Source organism: Mobula birostris, chromosome 15, assembly GCF_030028105.1.
Source record: "Mobula birostris isolate sMobBir1 chromosome 15, sMobBir1.hap1, whole genome shotgun sequence".
Lineage (NCBI taxonomy): Eukaryota > Metazoa > Chordata > Chondrichthyes > Myliobatiformes > Myliobatidae > Mobula > Mobula birostris.
Window position 1 is genome coordinate 50,714,070 of NC_092384.1, and position 14,233 is coordinate 50,728,302.

Sequence of the window (14,233 nt, forward strand, 5' to 3'; positions counted from 1 at the left end):
AATAAATGCCAACATTGCTTTTGCCTTCTTTACCACAGACTCAACCTGTAAATTAACCTTCTGGGAGTTTTACGTGAGGACTCTCAAGTCCCTCTGCAACTCTGATGTTTGAACCTTCTCCCCATTTAGATAGTAGTCTGCGCTATTTTTCCTTTTACCAAAATGCAATATCATACATTTACCAGCATTGTATTCCATCTGCCATTTTTTTCCCATTCTTCCAAATTGTCTAAGTCCTGCTGCAATCGCATTGCTTCCACAGCACTACCTACCCCTCCATCTATCTTTGTATCATCTGCAAACTTTGCCACAAAGCCATCCATTACATTATCTATATCATTGACAAGCAATGTGAAAAGTAGTGGTCCCAATACTGACCACTGAAGAACACCACTCGTTACTGGCAGCCAAACAGAAAAGGCCTCCCACTTGCTGCCTCCTGCCTGTCAGCCAATCCACTATCCATGACCGTATCTTTCCTGTAACACCACAGGATTTTATCTTGTTAAACAGTCTCATGTGAGGCACCTTAGCAAAGGCCTTCTGAAAATCCAAGTAAATGACATCCACTGCCTCTCCTTTGTCCACCTTGCTTGTTACTTTCTAGAAGAACTCTAACAGATTTGTCAGGCAAGATTTTCCTTTACAGAAACCATGCTGACTTTGACATATTTTATCATTAGTCTCCAACTACCTCAAAACCTCATCCTTAATGACAGACTCCAACGCTTTCCCAACCGCTGAGGTTAGGCTAACTGGCCTATAATTTCCTCTTTTTTACCTTTCTTCCTTCTTAAAGATTGGAGTGACATTTGCAATCTTCCATTCCTCTGAAACTATCCCTTTCATAAATTTTAAAACCCATAAGACAAACATATTTCCATTAAATAACTGGCTTAAGTCAAAATGAGATTTAATCTTTCTAAAGGGAGGCTCAATAGATTTAATTTAAATAAAGTTTGTAAAATGATATTAATTAATGCTATTTACAATGTGAAAATTTATTGACAATGTTGAATAGTAAAGTTACTGAAAACCATAAGTCAATGCAATGTGAATAAAAGTATAGCCTAAGACACAATATTATACAAAACTTCAAAAAAAACGTTTTCTTACTAAGTGACAGGATCAGGCTCAAGTATAGGCCTAGCATGTGAAACCCGTGCTTGTTTTTTTGCTGCAAAATACTCAATTCTGGGTTGAACTTGAGATAATCACACACGGATTTCACCTTCAACTGAAATGAGACAAATTCTATCCTTGCTCTTGATGCTTGTTAAACAAGAAGAGATTTGCTCACACATGTAAGAAGTTGAAAACTGCAGCAAAATGTTACTTGATTTCCTATGAATGGCAGAATACTCTTCTTTCACAGAAATCCAAAACTTATCCAGTGGCAGGTCAGTAAATCTCATCCTGAGTGCACGACCAGAGGGCATCTCATAAATCTCTTCTTCAGAAATCAAATTCTCAGGCTGAGCAGAAGATTCAGAGAAAGAGTCCTGCGCCCAGTCATATACTTGTGTTGAAAGGGAGGAAAAATACTGTTCAATTTTGTTCTGTCATTCTTCGAAGTGGTTTTCAATAAGACTTGAGACTTTCTGATCCTTCCTCACAGTGAAGATGATCCACGGAGCAGTCAAGAGTTTTGGAGCATCCAGAAGAGTGACTGCTGAAGAGAAGAGAAGACACAGGAAGGATCCTACTACCCAAGTGCCTGCATCCCAGCTGTTCCCGTGTCCTTACAGTTCCAGAGTCTGCAGATCCAGAATTGGCCTCTACAGTCACCAACGATTGTGCTGTCACCCCTGAGGATTCTTTTTCCCTCCTGATCTTCACAAACGAAGAACCAGCCATCATCATTATTGAGCATGAAACCTTTTCAATTTCTCATACTGTGTCTTGTCTTAACATTTTACCCACTAGAATTTTACATGCTGGCATTATTAGGTTCTCACCAATTGTGTGACTTTTCCTTTGTTGGGCAATAAGTTCTACTACTAAGTAGCCTAATTCCTGCACTGTTTTACTGACTGTGGCTTTATTAACAAAAGCTTTACTCTGTTTGTTTTGCGATTCCAATAGCTGTTTAAAATAATCAGCACTTTCATGTGTCATGGCTGTGATTTGTCATTACCTGTCTTTTAAATTCTGCTGGAGCTATTGCTGCATTTATAAGTTGTTTGCCGCAGACTAGGCACAATGAAATACTTGGATCACCAGTCTATGTAAAACCCATTGATAAGTGCCTTTCATTGTAAAGACGGGTGTTTTTGTGTCCTTTGTTGCATTAGTGCAGTGAAATGACCCAGAAGAATGGAATTCAAAAATTGTCACTTTGGACCATCTGACATCTCTGTAAATCGCAGGGGTTAATAAAATATCAAAATAGATGAGTCCATTCAATGCTTGTAAAATGCAGATCACGCTCCTCTCCAGCCTACCGTCCTCCCCTTTGTGCAATTCAGTGCTCGCCAACTATCAACGGCCTCCCCTATCTCGCATCAGCAACTGAGAATGGACTTGACCAAATAAACGTGGTCCTACTGCGCACTGCTGCAGTGGCGCTTGGCCAAGTGGTTAAGGCGATCTGAAGGTTGCTAGTTCGAGCCTTGGCTGAGGCAGCGTGTTGTGTCCTTCAGCAAGGCACTTACCACACATTGCTCTGTGACGACACCGGTGCCAAGCTGTATGGGTCCTAATGTCCTTCCCTTGGACAACATCGGTGGCGTGGAGAGGGGACTTACAGCATGGGTAACCACCGGTCTTCCATACACCCCTGCCCAGGCCTGCACCCTGGAAACCTTCCAAGGCGCAAATCCATGGTCTCATGAGACTAATGGATGCCTATTACTACTGCACACTGCTACACTGGACTGAAAGACCTCTTATGGGTCTGCTTGGTCACAGCCCACCAACTGTGAGCGCTGGCATCACGTGTTGCACAAAGTTCAAATGACAATTTTTATTTTTTTTAATCACGATCTCTCGTGGAACCTTGAGCGAGCTCTCGCGGAGCACCAGGATTTGGGGAACCCCAGCTGAGAAGCCCTTGCCTAAGGATTTGTCTACCTTTAGTCCCATGTATTCTTCCATTGACACTGATAGCTACGATTTCTTTCAACCTGTTTGAAACACGTCCATCAATTACCTTGGGGTTATTTGCTGTTTACATTACTGTGTTGACAAAGTATTGATTCTATTGATTCATTTCCTTCTTTGCCATTCCTCATGTATAAAACTCACAGCAGAGCAGTGTAATCCTTGTTGAACATGGGAAAAGTGGAGGGCCTGACCGAAAAGAAGTACTGTTATTACTTGGACTGTTTCCTTGTGTTAGTATATGTGTGGTCACTAATCATTATCTGATTTTCCATCCCAGTTTCACTCCTGGGGAACTGATGACTATATTACCTATGTGTCAGAGCAACAGAGGTCTATGAAGCTTTAGAGTTAAGAATTATAGCTCCAGTGGAATACCATAGGGTCAGGAAGGGTGTAGAACTGTGTTTTGCTCTAGCCAGCATTAGATAACTGTTTCAGTGAAAATGCTGCCAACAGACAGTATAGGTTTAGAGGTGTGAAATGGTAAAAATTGGACCCTCCTTGCACTTAGAGACACAGTAATGATTGTAACGCTGCAGTCTGATTTGACAGCATTGGAATCAATTCAGTACATTGATTGATGACACAATCTGTCTTCTCAACATACTTCTGGTAAGCAAAAGAAATGGCAAGCAGACTAGCTGAATCGCAACACAGCAACTGAGCATCTTATGCTACAAATGAACATCAATGTTCAGATAAGGATTGTTGCATGGTTGAATTCTGAGGTCTACAACTTTAAGTGGAGAACTGCTTGTAGTTTTGCAGATTTGCTTTATTTTTTAAAAAAGAAATTGGTGGATTTGTTCTCCTGAATATATTTGACAATTAATATTGGAGCAGTGTATGAATGTGGAGTACATGCTGAGCATATTGCCATTAGATATAATTTTAATGTAAATTGATTTTCTTAAAAGGGAATAACTAATGTACTTCAATATAAATCATGCTATTAAAGTTTAATAAGCTAATAGAATAAGGGAAAGGAGATTTTTAAAACTGTTCTGTGTACATTTTGGACAGTGAATGTTATTGTAATATATCTTGCTTTGATGTGTATTATGCATGGTTAAACATGTTTTTCTACTATTGTAACACAAAACGATACTGGAGCAACCAAGTGACAAAATAAGCGACGAAGTAAGAATCTTAACAACTTTTAGAATGAAACTATGGTGTTTCACAGATTTTAAAATTTTTAGTTATCAAATATTTCAAAAACTGAATAAATTGCTCTTGGTATTTTCTCCTTCCTCCAAACCTATTTCCATTATACATTATTAACATTTCCCAAGCTCCCATAGGGATTTGCAGCATTACCTTAAGAAGCAAGTACATAATGGAGATGATTATTTGTTCTTCCCGTCTCTCCCCACCTAGCCACGCTGTCTTTTCTTGACCTCATGACTTTATAAACAAATGTCTTCATAACTAATGAGAAATGGTGCTCTTCCTTCCAACAAAGCCTTCAGCACACTTCTATTCATTGCCTTCTTTGATATAATCCACTAAGAGAAAAAAACGCATCATGCCTTTTGTTTATTTACTGGCCTATATATGGGGGTGTAATCATTTTTTCTCCATGAAATGCATTAAGATATTGAAATTAAATTGTGAGGTAATTACTCGACTTCATAAATCATTAATGTAGTCATATTCAGAATACTACACACAATTGTGGTCACTCAGTACAGAAAGCTTGCAAAAAATTCAGAAGAGAATGACCATAATGATTGAGAGAGATTAGATTATGAGGAATAATATTGTCAATTTAAAATCTTACTGGAAAAGAATAAGTTGAAAAGTGACATAATTGATATCTTTGGGATTTTAAATTGACTAGAAAATGGGTTAACAATAGGTTACTTTAACTTGTTCAGAACAAAGAATGTGAATTGTGCATAAAGACAACAACCTCAAAATGAATCCGTGAAGATACAGTATTAACTCTGACCATCCGGCAGCAGAAGTCAGGGCAGGGGAGGTTTTATTAAGTTGAGGGTGTTCACTTACCACATCTGATCCTGCTACCATCCTGTTGCTTCTTGACATTAACCTGATAGATGTATTCCCCATAGAGAGGCAGCAGAGTTTGTCTTTACCTTTGTATTTTGGAGGTCTGGAGGAAACATGGATGATTTCCCAACCTAGAACATACCATAAAGTTGGTTCATGGTCCAGGAGAGCCCCAGCAAGTAAATAATCAAAGTCAGTTGGGACGATACTTTGAGCTCAGGGACCGTTTCTTCTTTCCTGTGAGCTCACTCCCAAGCCCTGACAAATGCTGGACCCTAATGTCCTGATAAGCAGGTGCAGTCTCCTGCTGGCCAAATGGTGGATTTGGTGCAGAAATGTGCATACAAGGTCTCATCTTGTACCACAAAATGGAAGTTACCACCAGGGCAGGAGATGCTGAGAATGAGAGACTTTTGGGACAATAAGAAAATGCCAGCTGAAAAAAAAACAGGAGGAATGGAAATGGAATTACTTGAACACAGACAAGAAAAAAACATGATCAGCTTCATTTGAAGAACTGGATTCAAAGTTAAAGTCAGAGTGTCAAAGTAAAATTTATTATCAAAGAATGTTTATGTTACCATACACTATCAGAAGATTCATTTATTGCAGGCATTTATAAGAAATAAAGAAATACAGTGCAACACACACAAAGTGTTGGAGAACTCAGCAGGTCAAGCAGCATCTACGGAAAATAGTAAACAGTTGACGTTTCAGGCCGAGGGCCTTCATCAGGACTGGAAAGGAATGGGGAAGAAATCAGAATAACAAGGTTGGGGAGGGGAGGAAGAAGTACAAGGAGGCAGGTGACAGGTGAAGCAGGAAGAAGGGGAGGGGGTGAAGTAAAGAGCTGGGAAGTTGATTGGCGGAAGAGAAAAGGTCTGGGGAAGGGGGAATCTGATAGGAGAGGACAGAAGACCATGGAAGAAAGGGAAGGGATAGGAGCACCAGAGGGAAGTGGTCGGCAGGTAAGAAGAGGAGATGTGAGAGGGAAACACGAATGGAGAATGGTGAAGGAGAGGGATGTGTAATTACCAGATGCTCAAGAAACCTCCAACCTGATGGCATGAACATTGGCTTCTTGAACATCTGGTAGGTTACTCCTTTCCTCTCCTCCACCATTCCCCATTCCTGTTTCCTTCTGTCACCCTATCTCCTTACCTGCCCATCGCCTTCCGCTGGTGCTTCTCCCCCTTCCATGGTCTTCTGTCCTTTCCTATCAGATTCCCTCTTCTCCAGTCCCATATCTATTTCACCAATCCCAGCTCTTTACTTCACACCGTCCCCTTCTCCTGGTTTCACCTATCACCTGCCACCCTGTACTTCTTCCTCTCCTCCCCCACCTTCTTACTCTGACTTCTTTCCTCTTCCTTTCTAGTCCTACTGAAGGGTCTTGGCCCGAAACGTCAACTGTACTCTTGTCCATCTGCTGCCTGGCCTGCTGAGTTCCTCCAGCATTTTGTGTGTGTTGCTTGGATTTCCAGCATCCACAGATTTTCTTGTGCTTGTAAAAAAATACAATAGTATTCATGAAAAATTATGCATAAGCAAAGACTGACAAACAACTAATATGCAAAAATTGACAAAATGTGCAAATAAAAAATAAATAATAATACTGAGAACGTGAGTTGTAATGAGTTCTTGAAAGTCGGTCAGTAGATTGCAGGATCAGTTCAGAGTCATGGTGGGTGAAGTTCTCCATCAGGATTCTATACCTCCTGCCCAAAAGTAGTAGTGAAAAGAGAACATAGGATGCATGTTGGGTTTTTGATGATGGATGTTGCTTTCTTTTGGCATGACTCCATGTGAATATAGTCAGTGGTGGGGAGAGCTTTGCCTGTGATAAACTGGGCTGTATTCACCAGTTTCTGTGGACCTTTCCATTCCTGGGCACAGGCGTTTCCACATCAGGCTTTGCTATAGCCTGTTAGGATACTCTCCACTGTGTGTCTCTAGAAGTGGATCTAGCTGTAGAATATCAGAATTGGTTTATTAGTGCCACATGTATTGTGATACAGTACAGTGAAAAGCTTGTCTTGCATACAGATCAAAGCATTACACAGTGCATGTGGCAGTACAAGGTAAAACTGTAACAGAATGCAGAATGAAGTGTAACACTTACAGAGAAAGTGAAGTGCAGGTAGGCTATAAGGTGCAAGATCATTATGGCCAAGAATCTATCTTATAGAAACAAAATGTAGTTTTCCCCTCTAATTTAAGCATATTCCAACAAACCAATTATCAAGAGAAAAGCCATGGCTTGGTATTTGTGAATACAAGGCAAGGGGTCTTTTGGACACCACCACTGTCAGCACCTACAGCAAGTGCTACCTCAAGAAGGTGGCATCTATTATTTGGATCCCCACAATCCAGATTACACCCTCACCTCAATACTTCTGTCAGACAGGAGGTACAGAAGTCTGAAGTCCAATACCACCAGGTTCAATACAGCTACTTTTCTCAATACATCAAGTTCTTGAACCTGCCTATATAACACTAACCTTATCTCAGCATTGGACTACAACAATGGTCTTGTCTTTATTTGTGTCTGTTTGTTTTCACCAAGATCCTGCATTTGCAAAGCCTTACTTTCACTGTAGGTATAATTGTGTGAGTAATTTCTGTAATGTTTATATTCTATGTGTTGTTTGTACCAGTATGCCTGTGATGCATGTCTTTCACTGTATTACATGATATTTGTGCATCTGACAATGAACCTGACCTGACTTGATTATAGGTCAAAACTGATGAAACCTTTCGGGAAATTTTGGGGGCTTTAAAAACTCAAAAGAGAAATTAACTTTTAAAATTATGCTGTGTTTTTCAGCACATTACAGGTTAATTGGCCATTGGTTAATTGGGGCAGCCACTTATTTGGGATGTCTTTTAAAGAACAAAAACTAATCAACAAGATAGCAGGGGCTCCCTTCATTTATTTGGGACTCTATAGCACTTAATTGGGTCAGGAGTCTGTTGCCGAACAGTTCCTAACTAACGTCAGGCGTGTGCACTTATGTGGCTGTTAAACACTACACTGTGCTTAGAACAGTTTTAAGTTACGTCGGTCATGTGTGCTTGTGTTTCAAAAGCAGTGATTTTTGTCACTGATAGTTGGTGAGAAATAAGCAGTAAAATAATTCAGAACTGTTTTGCTCATGGCAGGTTTAAGCATTCAGGCTTGGAGATGCCAGAAATAGCCAGGAGTGAAATGAAATGACTTCACTACTTCAACAAGTTAGGAACCATGAAGAATTTGAAGGTATCAGCAATCATCTTGAATGTTACAAAGAAAATGGAGATTTGGAGAATGCAATCATCAACATCATTGTATGAAGGCAGTCCATTATTTGCACTAGGTGTCTGCATTGATTTTTTTCATTTACAGTAAATCAAAAGAACACAGCAGCATATACTGGATGAATTCCTCCGTTGTTAACCATTAAGAACTAATACACAGTTTTATAGAATTGTGGTAGTATTGATAGTGCTCTAATTTATTCTGTACTTTATTTAAATACATAATTTGTTACTCATTTAAATGCTAGTTTGTTTTTATAATAGCACTTTAACTACTTCCATGAAACTTCGGCTAATTAGGGCAGCTGCTGCATTGGGCCAAAATGTACTGATCCCAATATGTCCCAATTAGCCAGAGTTCACCGTATATTAAAACGCTACCAAATAGACATCTCGTCAACCATGAGAAGGATGCACTGTATTTGGCACAAACCTGGAATTCAAACTGCATACCTGATTTCAGCTTGGAGTTGGGGCTTCAAGTGAAGATATGAAATTGTAGTCCAGGCACCAATAAGGAACCAAATTGACAATGCTTTCATTAGTGTGCATTTTATTTAGCTTGGACAATAGAAATTTCAGTTCCAGACAAGTCAATAGTATTTTAAAGAATTTTGAATGATTCAAATTTAATTTTGTCTTCACTTGATAATTGAAGACTACATGTTTTTGTCAGCTCTTTTATCAAGTTATTTATTCACAAGATGTGGACATCACTGATAATGTTGACAATTATTTCCATTGCTGGTGGCCCTAAACCAGGGGGAAATTTAAGATTAAATCAGGTTGATGGATGTTTGCTTTACTTTATGCTAATCTACTAACTATTAAATGTGTGACAGAAATAATTTTAAGTGATGTCAAAGTATAGACAGCTTACATTTTGAGAGACAGTCAGGTATGATAGTTTTGAAAAAGCACATGAAATTATGGCTTTGTAACTCAGTTACTGTGACTTTTCTGCATGTGGTTTGGCCATTTCTGCTTTTAATGCACTGCAGCACAGATAAGGGAATTTGAATTTAATAAACAAGGAAGGACACCATACATGTTAGTAATTTTCAAAGATTCGGATCTGTTAATAAAACTGTGTGATTTTGCATTAAGAGATTCAAGTAAAACTGTACAATGCATTGCTACATCTGTAAGTTACGCATTTTATAACTCTTGTATGGGGAAATGTCACTAAAAGTAAATTTAGTTTTCTGGAATGGAGCCAAGGGGAATCAAATGGTAGAGTGCGCATTTGATAAGAGTGTGCAAAGCTAGGAGGGAGATATTAACTTTTAGCACTTGAGCTCTACTGAGATTCAGAATACACCAAAAGCAGATGATCAAATTGTGGAAAGTTATTTTGTTCTTGACAGGGGCTTTTTAATAGGTTCAAACAAAAGGGGACTTGTATGTAATCTTATATAATTGAAAGCACATCAAAAAGTGACTATTTTTACACCAGGCATGGTATAACTAGCTGAATGAATGAGAACATTTCAAAGCATTGCTGTGGGCCATAGGCACAGATACAGGAGCAGCTAACAGAAGCTCTCTGTTGGCCAGTAAAGGGGATAGTACTGTATGTAGTGTAAAGAAAAAGGAGGAAAATTGTGAAATATGATTATAAATTAACTGTAGCGGTTACTTGAAAAAAACAATACCGCTTAGAGACTGAGCAAGGGACCCAACACTGACATGCTTCTAACTAAATGAGTTCTAAGTTGAAAAAGAGTACGTTTGATCCTTTATTATGAAACCAGCAAAGACAAATGATCTTATAGCGATATCAAAACTGAGCATAACCAAAATTAGCGAAATAATGAAATAAGCAGATTAAGGGTAATTAGCAGTCAACAAAAAAAAATTATCCCCTGTTCACTCCCTCTGAACTAAACTAAACTAGCTAACTAGGACAAAGTGTGAATATGAAACTTACTCATTTGCTTCTACCACGCCCCATTCTACGTGACAAATTACCATGACCCATAATAAATGTGCAATGCAAAATACAATACAAACAGGCAAAAACTAGATACATGGCTCCTACAATTAGCAGTTTGGATAGTTGTACTTTTGAGATTTTAAAACTACAAAGGTACAGGTTCTTAAAAAATTGAGGTTTATTTCCTGAAGTCAAATTTTCCTTCAAATTTTAGGGACAAGCCAATTTAATGTTCATTTTGAGATATGGAAATTGATTATTCTTGAGAAAAGGAGATGGTTGTGATTAGGAATTCACTAGCTGAAAAAGTAGTGGATGTGATTAGCTTGTTGCTTGCAAAGGGAACTGATGAAATACTTGGAGGAAGAATTGCTGGTCTATAAGGAAAAGGCTGGGGAAAGGAGTACATTATGATCAAAAGATCATTTTATAAAAGCCCCAAGTGCCAGCAGGGAATCTCTTTAGTGATCTTGAGTCAGTTTAGTGCTGAGGTACAAGGAGGTGCTGTTGCTTTTCATAGTTGGGATGCCTGATACTGACTCTGTATGCCACTTTATGATGCCTGGTAGTCTGATATTATCGAAGCAGATGGTACAGATTTAAATCTGCCTTTTTGCTTAGGATAAACCAAGTCTTTTGAGGAAACTTTTCGTCTTGGTCATTGGTGGGTGTGTTTGTCAAACATTTTTCAGAGGCAGATTTTAGGATTGAGAGTGACTGGCTTTCACTTCTAGCTTTGTGACTGATGAGAACTGCATGGGAACTGCAGAGTCTTGCCCGGCTGGGAAAGGAGGTGTGTGATGAGACAGATGGGTAACTTATCTGTGGGTGGGCATTTTCTAACCATTCACAAGACCTAATGTTCAGAACTCTCTAGACTGCAGGAAGTAGAACTAGGGTGCTATAGAAATCTTTATTTTTAAACGACAAAGCTAGTAGTCCATCAGGAAAGCATCAGGACTCTGTTCCAACACAATCCTACTTTTCTGAGCTGTAATTTCCCTCACTCTGCTATTATAATCAATGATGAACAGAGAATAGCAAACCAGGAGCAGTCCAAACAAGTGGTACCAAATTGATGAAGCTGTTACACAATTCAATCCTACAGTAGGGCAAATATACCAGGCAATGGACAGAGCCAAGTGATCTGACAATCAATTGTGGTTCAATACAGATCAAAACTTGGCAAGCTACTGCATTCAGTCATGAATGGTGCTGAACAGTGCAGCAACAAATGAAAGGAGAAGGTCAGGTTCAGCTAAAAGTGCCCATTAGTCCAACTTGGCCATCCCTTCAAGAACCCTTCCCATAGACTCCGGCCTTTGGCCAAATTCTCTCTCCATGATGGATTAGGGCACGATGCAGCAAAGGCTTCAAGGCCAGACAAAATCTGGTTTTAGGAGGGTTATTGGCACCTAACGGCAACTCCTTTGCTTGCATCTTCGGAAACAGCTATATTTCCATCTTTAATATCTCTATTTTTCCCTTTCAGGGTTCTTTTCGAAGACCCTGACCTGGAGTTACACGCCGACTATGGTTCTTTGTGGAAATGGGACCCACTCTTGGGGTTTCACAACTAGCCGTTGTTCGGCACGCTAAGGGCTCAGCCTAAGAGTTTGGCTCGCCTTTGGCGGCCTAGGTTCTTGGTGCTCTGGAGGCGGGCGGATCGAAGGTCAGTGTCATGGCAGAAGATCTGTGTGTCGTCCGGGGGCGGGGTGGGGGTGGGGGTCAGAAGATCTCTGGCTGTGTGCCCAGAACCCGAGATCTTTGGGCACAGAGCTTGAAAAAAGCGACACAATGGACTTTTAACATTGTAAACCAGTGAGTTGTTTGTTATGTCACCCCTCACTCTGTGAAAAGGAGACATCTCTTTCTCCCTTATTAAGGAGAGAGAGAGAGAGAGAGAGAGAGAGAGCCTGTGGTATGTCAAATACCGGGTGAACAGTGTAGTCTTTGGTGTACTGCAAGTCTGTGTCTTTACTGTCGCTTTGCTCACGCTTGAGTGCTTGGTGGTGGGTGCCGATGCTTTTTTTTGCCGGTGGGGGGAGGGAAGATTGTTGCTTTCTGCCACTTACACATGGGAGGGAGGGGAGGGAGGGGGGGAGAATTTGGGGTTCTAACATTTAACTGTCGTTCATTCTTTGGGGCACTCCTCTGTTTTCGTGGATGTTTGTGAAGAAAAAGCATTTCAGGATGTATTTTGTCTGACATTAAATGTACCTTTGAGACCTCTGACTCTTGGCTGTAGTGCTAAGGACTTGTCACTCTGCTGTAATGCACAGCTTGAGCCAAGCTGTTGCAGAATGACCACAACAGTGGCATCCCCTTGACAATGTAGAAATGTACTCATTTGGGAGACATCTAATGTGGTTCATTATCACCAGTCTGACTACTGTCAGTTTTCAACCAGATAATGGAAGGTGTTGTGAGACTGCTACCAACCAGCACCTGTCTATCAGTGCTTGGTTTGAGTTTCCCCAGCCTCTGGATATCTTTCTGGTCTTGGTCCAAAAAGAGTTCCTGAATCTCCATTGCTTCTAACTTTCAACTTTTAGAAATAATTCTGTTTTATCTAAAGCAGATAACCTCATATTGTCAATGTTGAAATCTATTTCCTACATGCACAAGATATTAATATTTCTTTGTAATCTGATGCCTCCAACATTTCTGATTATGTTGCTGCCTGTTCTCATGCCCTCAGCAGATTTGAATGTGTAGCTTGGTGTTTTGCTATTTATAAGTTCAGTAAATAATTGTGGCCCCAGCAATTCCTTGTGGTACATCAGCAACATCCTGACTATTTGTCATTTGAGTCTAGGATCTGGCACATTTCCTTTCTGGTGTGGTTTATAAGAGCTCTTAAAAAAAACCTTTCTGCTGTGTTGAAATAAATGCCTTGTCATTAAGTGCAATGTAGTTAGAAATATTAAGTGACTGACTCCAGACTGTAAATTCTTTCACTGGAAAAGACTATTTGACCCAAGAAAGTTTATAGTAGCAGGAGGTCTATGTCGCCCTTGCTGAAAGCGCTATAAAACAAATTGCGGTCTCCGTTGTTTACCCCGGATCAATAAATGTTGTATGACCATTTCAGGTTGTGCATTCCAGTTCACAACTATTTATGTAAAAACACCTTCTCTTCATCTCCATTCTGATGCTATTGCCAAAAACGTTATATCTCTTTCCTATATACATCACCATATACAACCCTGTGATTTATTGTCTTGTAGCCAAGAGACACAATAGAATCAATGAAAAACCACTTGCAACAAGACAAATAACGAATGTGCAAAAGATACAAACTGTATTGCACTTTAGGAGTCATTAAAAGTGAGTCCATAGGTTGTGGGAACAGTTCAGTGCTGGGATGAGGGAAGTTGAGTGAAGTTATCTCCTCTGATTCAAGAGTCTGATGGCTGAGGGGTAATAACTGTTCTGGAACCTGGTGGTGTGGGTCCTGAAGCTCCTGTATCTCCTTCCTGATGGCAGCAGTGAGAAGAGAGTATGGAGGGAGTCCTTGATGATGGAAGCGGCTTTCCTGCACCTGCACTCCTTGTAGATGTGCTCAGTGGTGGGGAGTGCTTTACCCATCATGGGCTGGGCTGTATCCATCACTTTTTGTGGGCTTTTCCATTCAGCCGTGATGTCTCTACCAAGCATCTGAGAGTGATTGTGGAGATGTTGCCAATCCGAACTAGCAGGAGTCTGCAAGTGAAGAAATCGAAGATCCTGTTGCACAAGGAAGCATTGAGGACTAGGCCCTGGTGCTTACTGATTAGTTCTGAGGGGATGATAGTATTGAATGCAGAGCCGTTCTCTATGAATTTGAATGAATTTGAATTTTCGCTGTCCAGATGTTCCAGGGTTAAGTGAAGAGCC

At 40.1% G+C, this 14,233-nt stretch overlaps 1 long non-coding RNA gene across 2 annotated transcripts in view; it reads left to right on the forward strand.

The window, feature by feature from the left end:
- Positions 1-14,233, forward strand: part of LOC140210627 (uncharacterized) — a 74,863-nt gene that overhangs the window by 19,777 nt on the left and 40,853 nt on the right. For both annotated transcript variants that reach the window (XR_011889263.1, XR_011889264.1), the window contains exon 2: positions 8,284-8,380. This is a non-coding gene — a long non-coding RNA (uncharacterized lncRNA). The remainder of the gene's footprint in view (positions 1-8,283; positions 8,381-14,233) is intronic.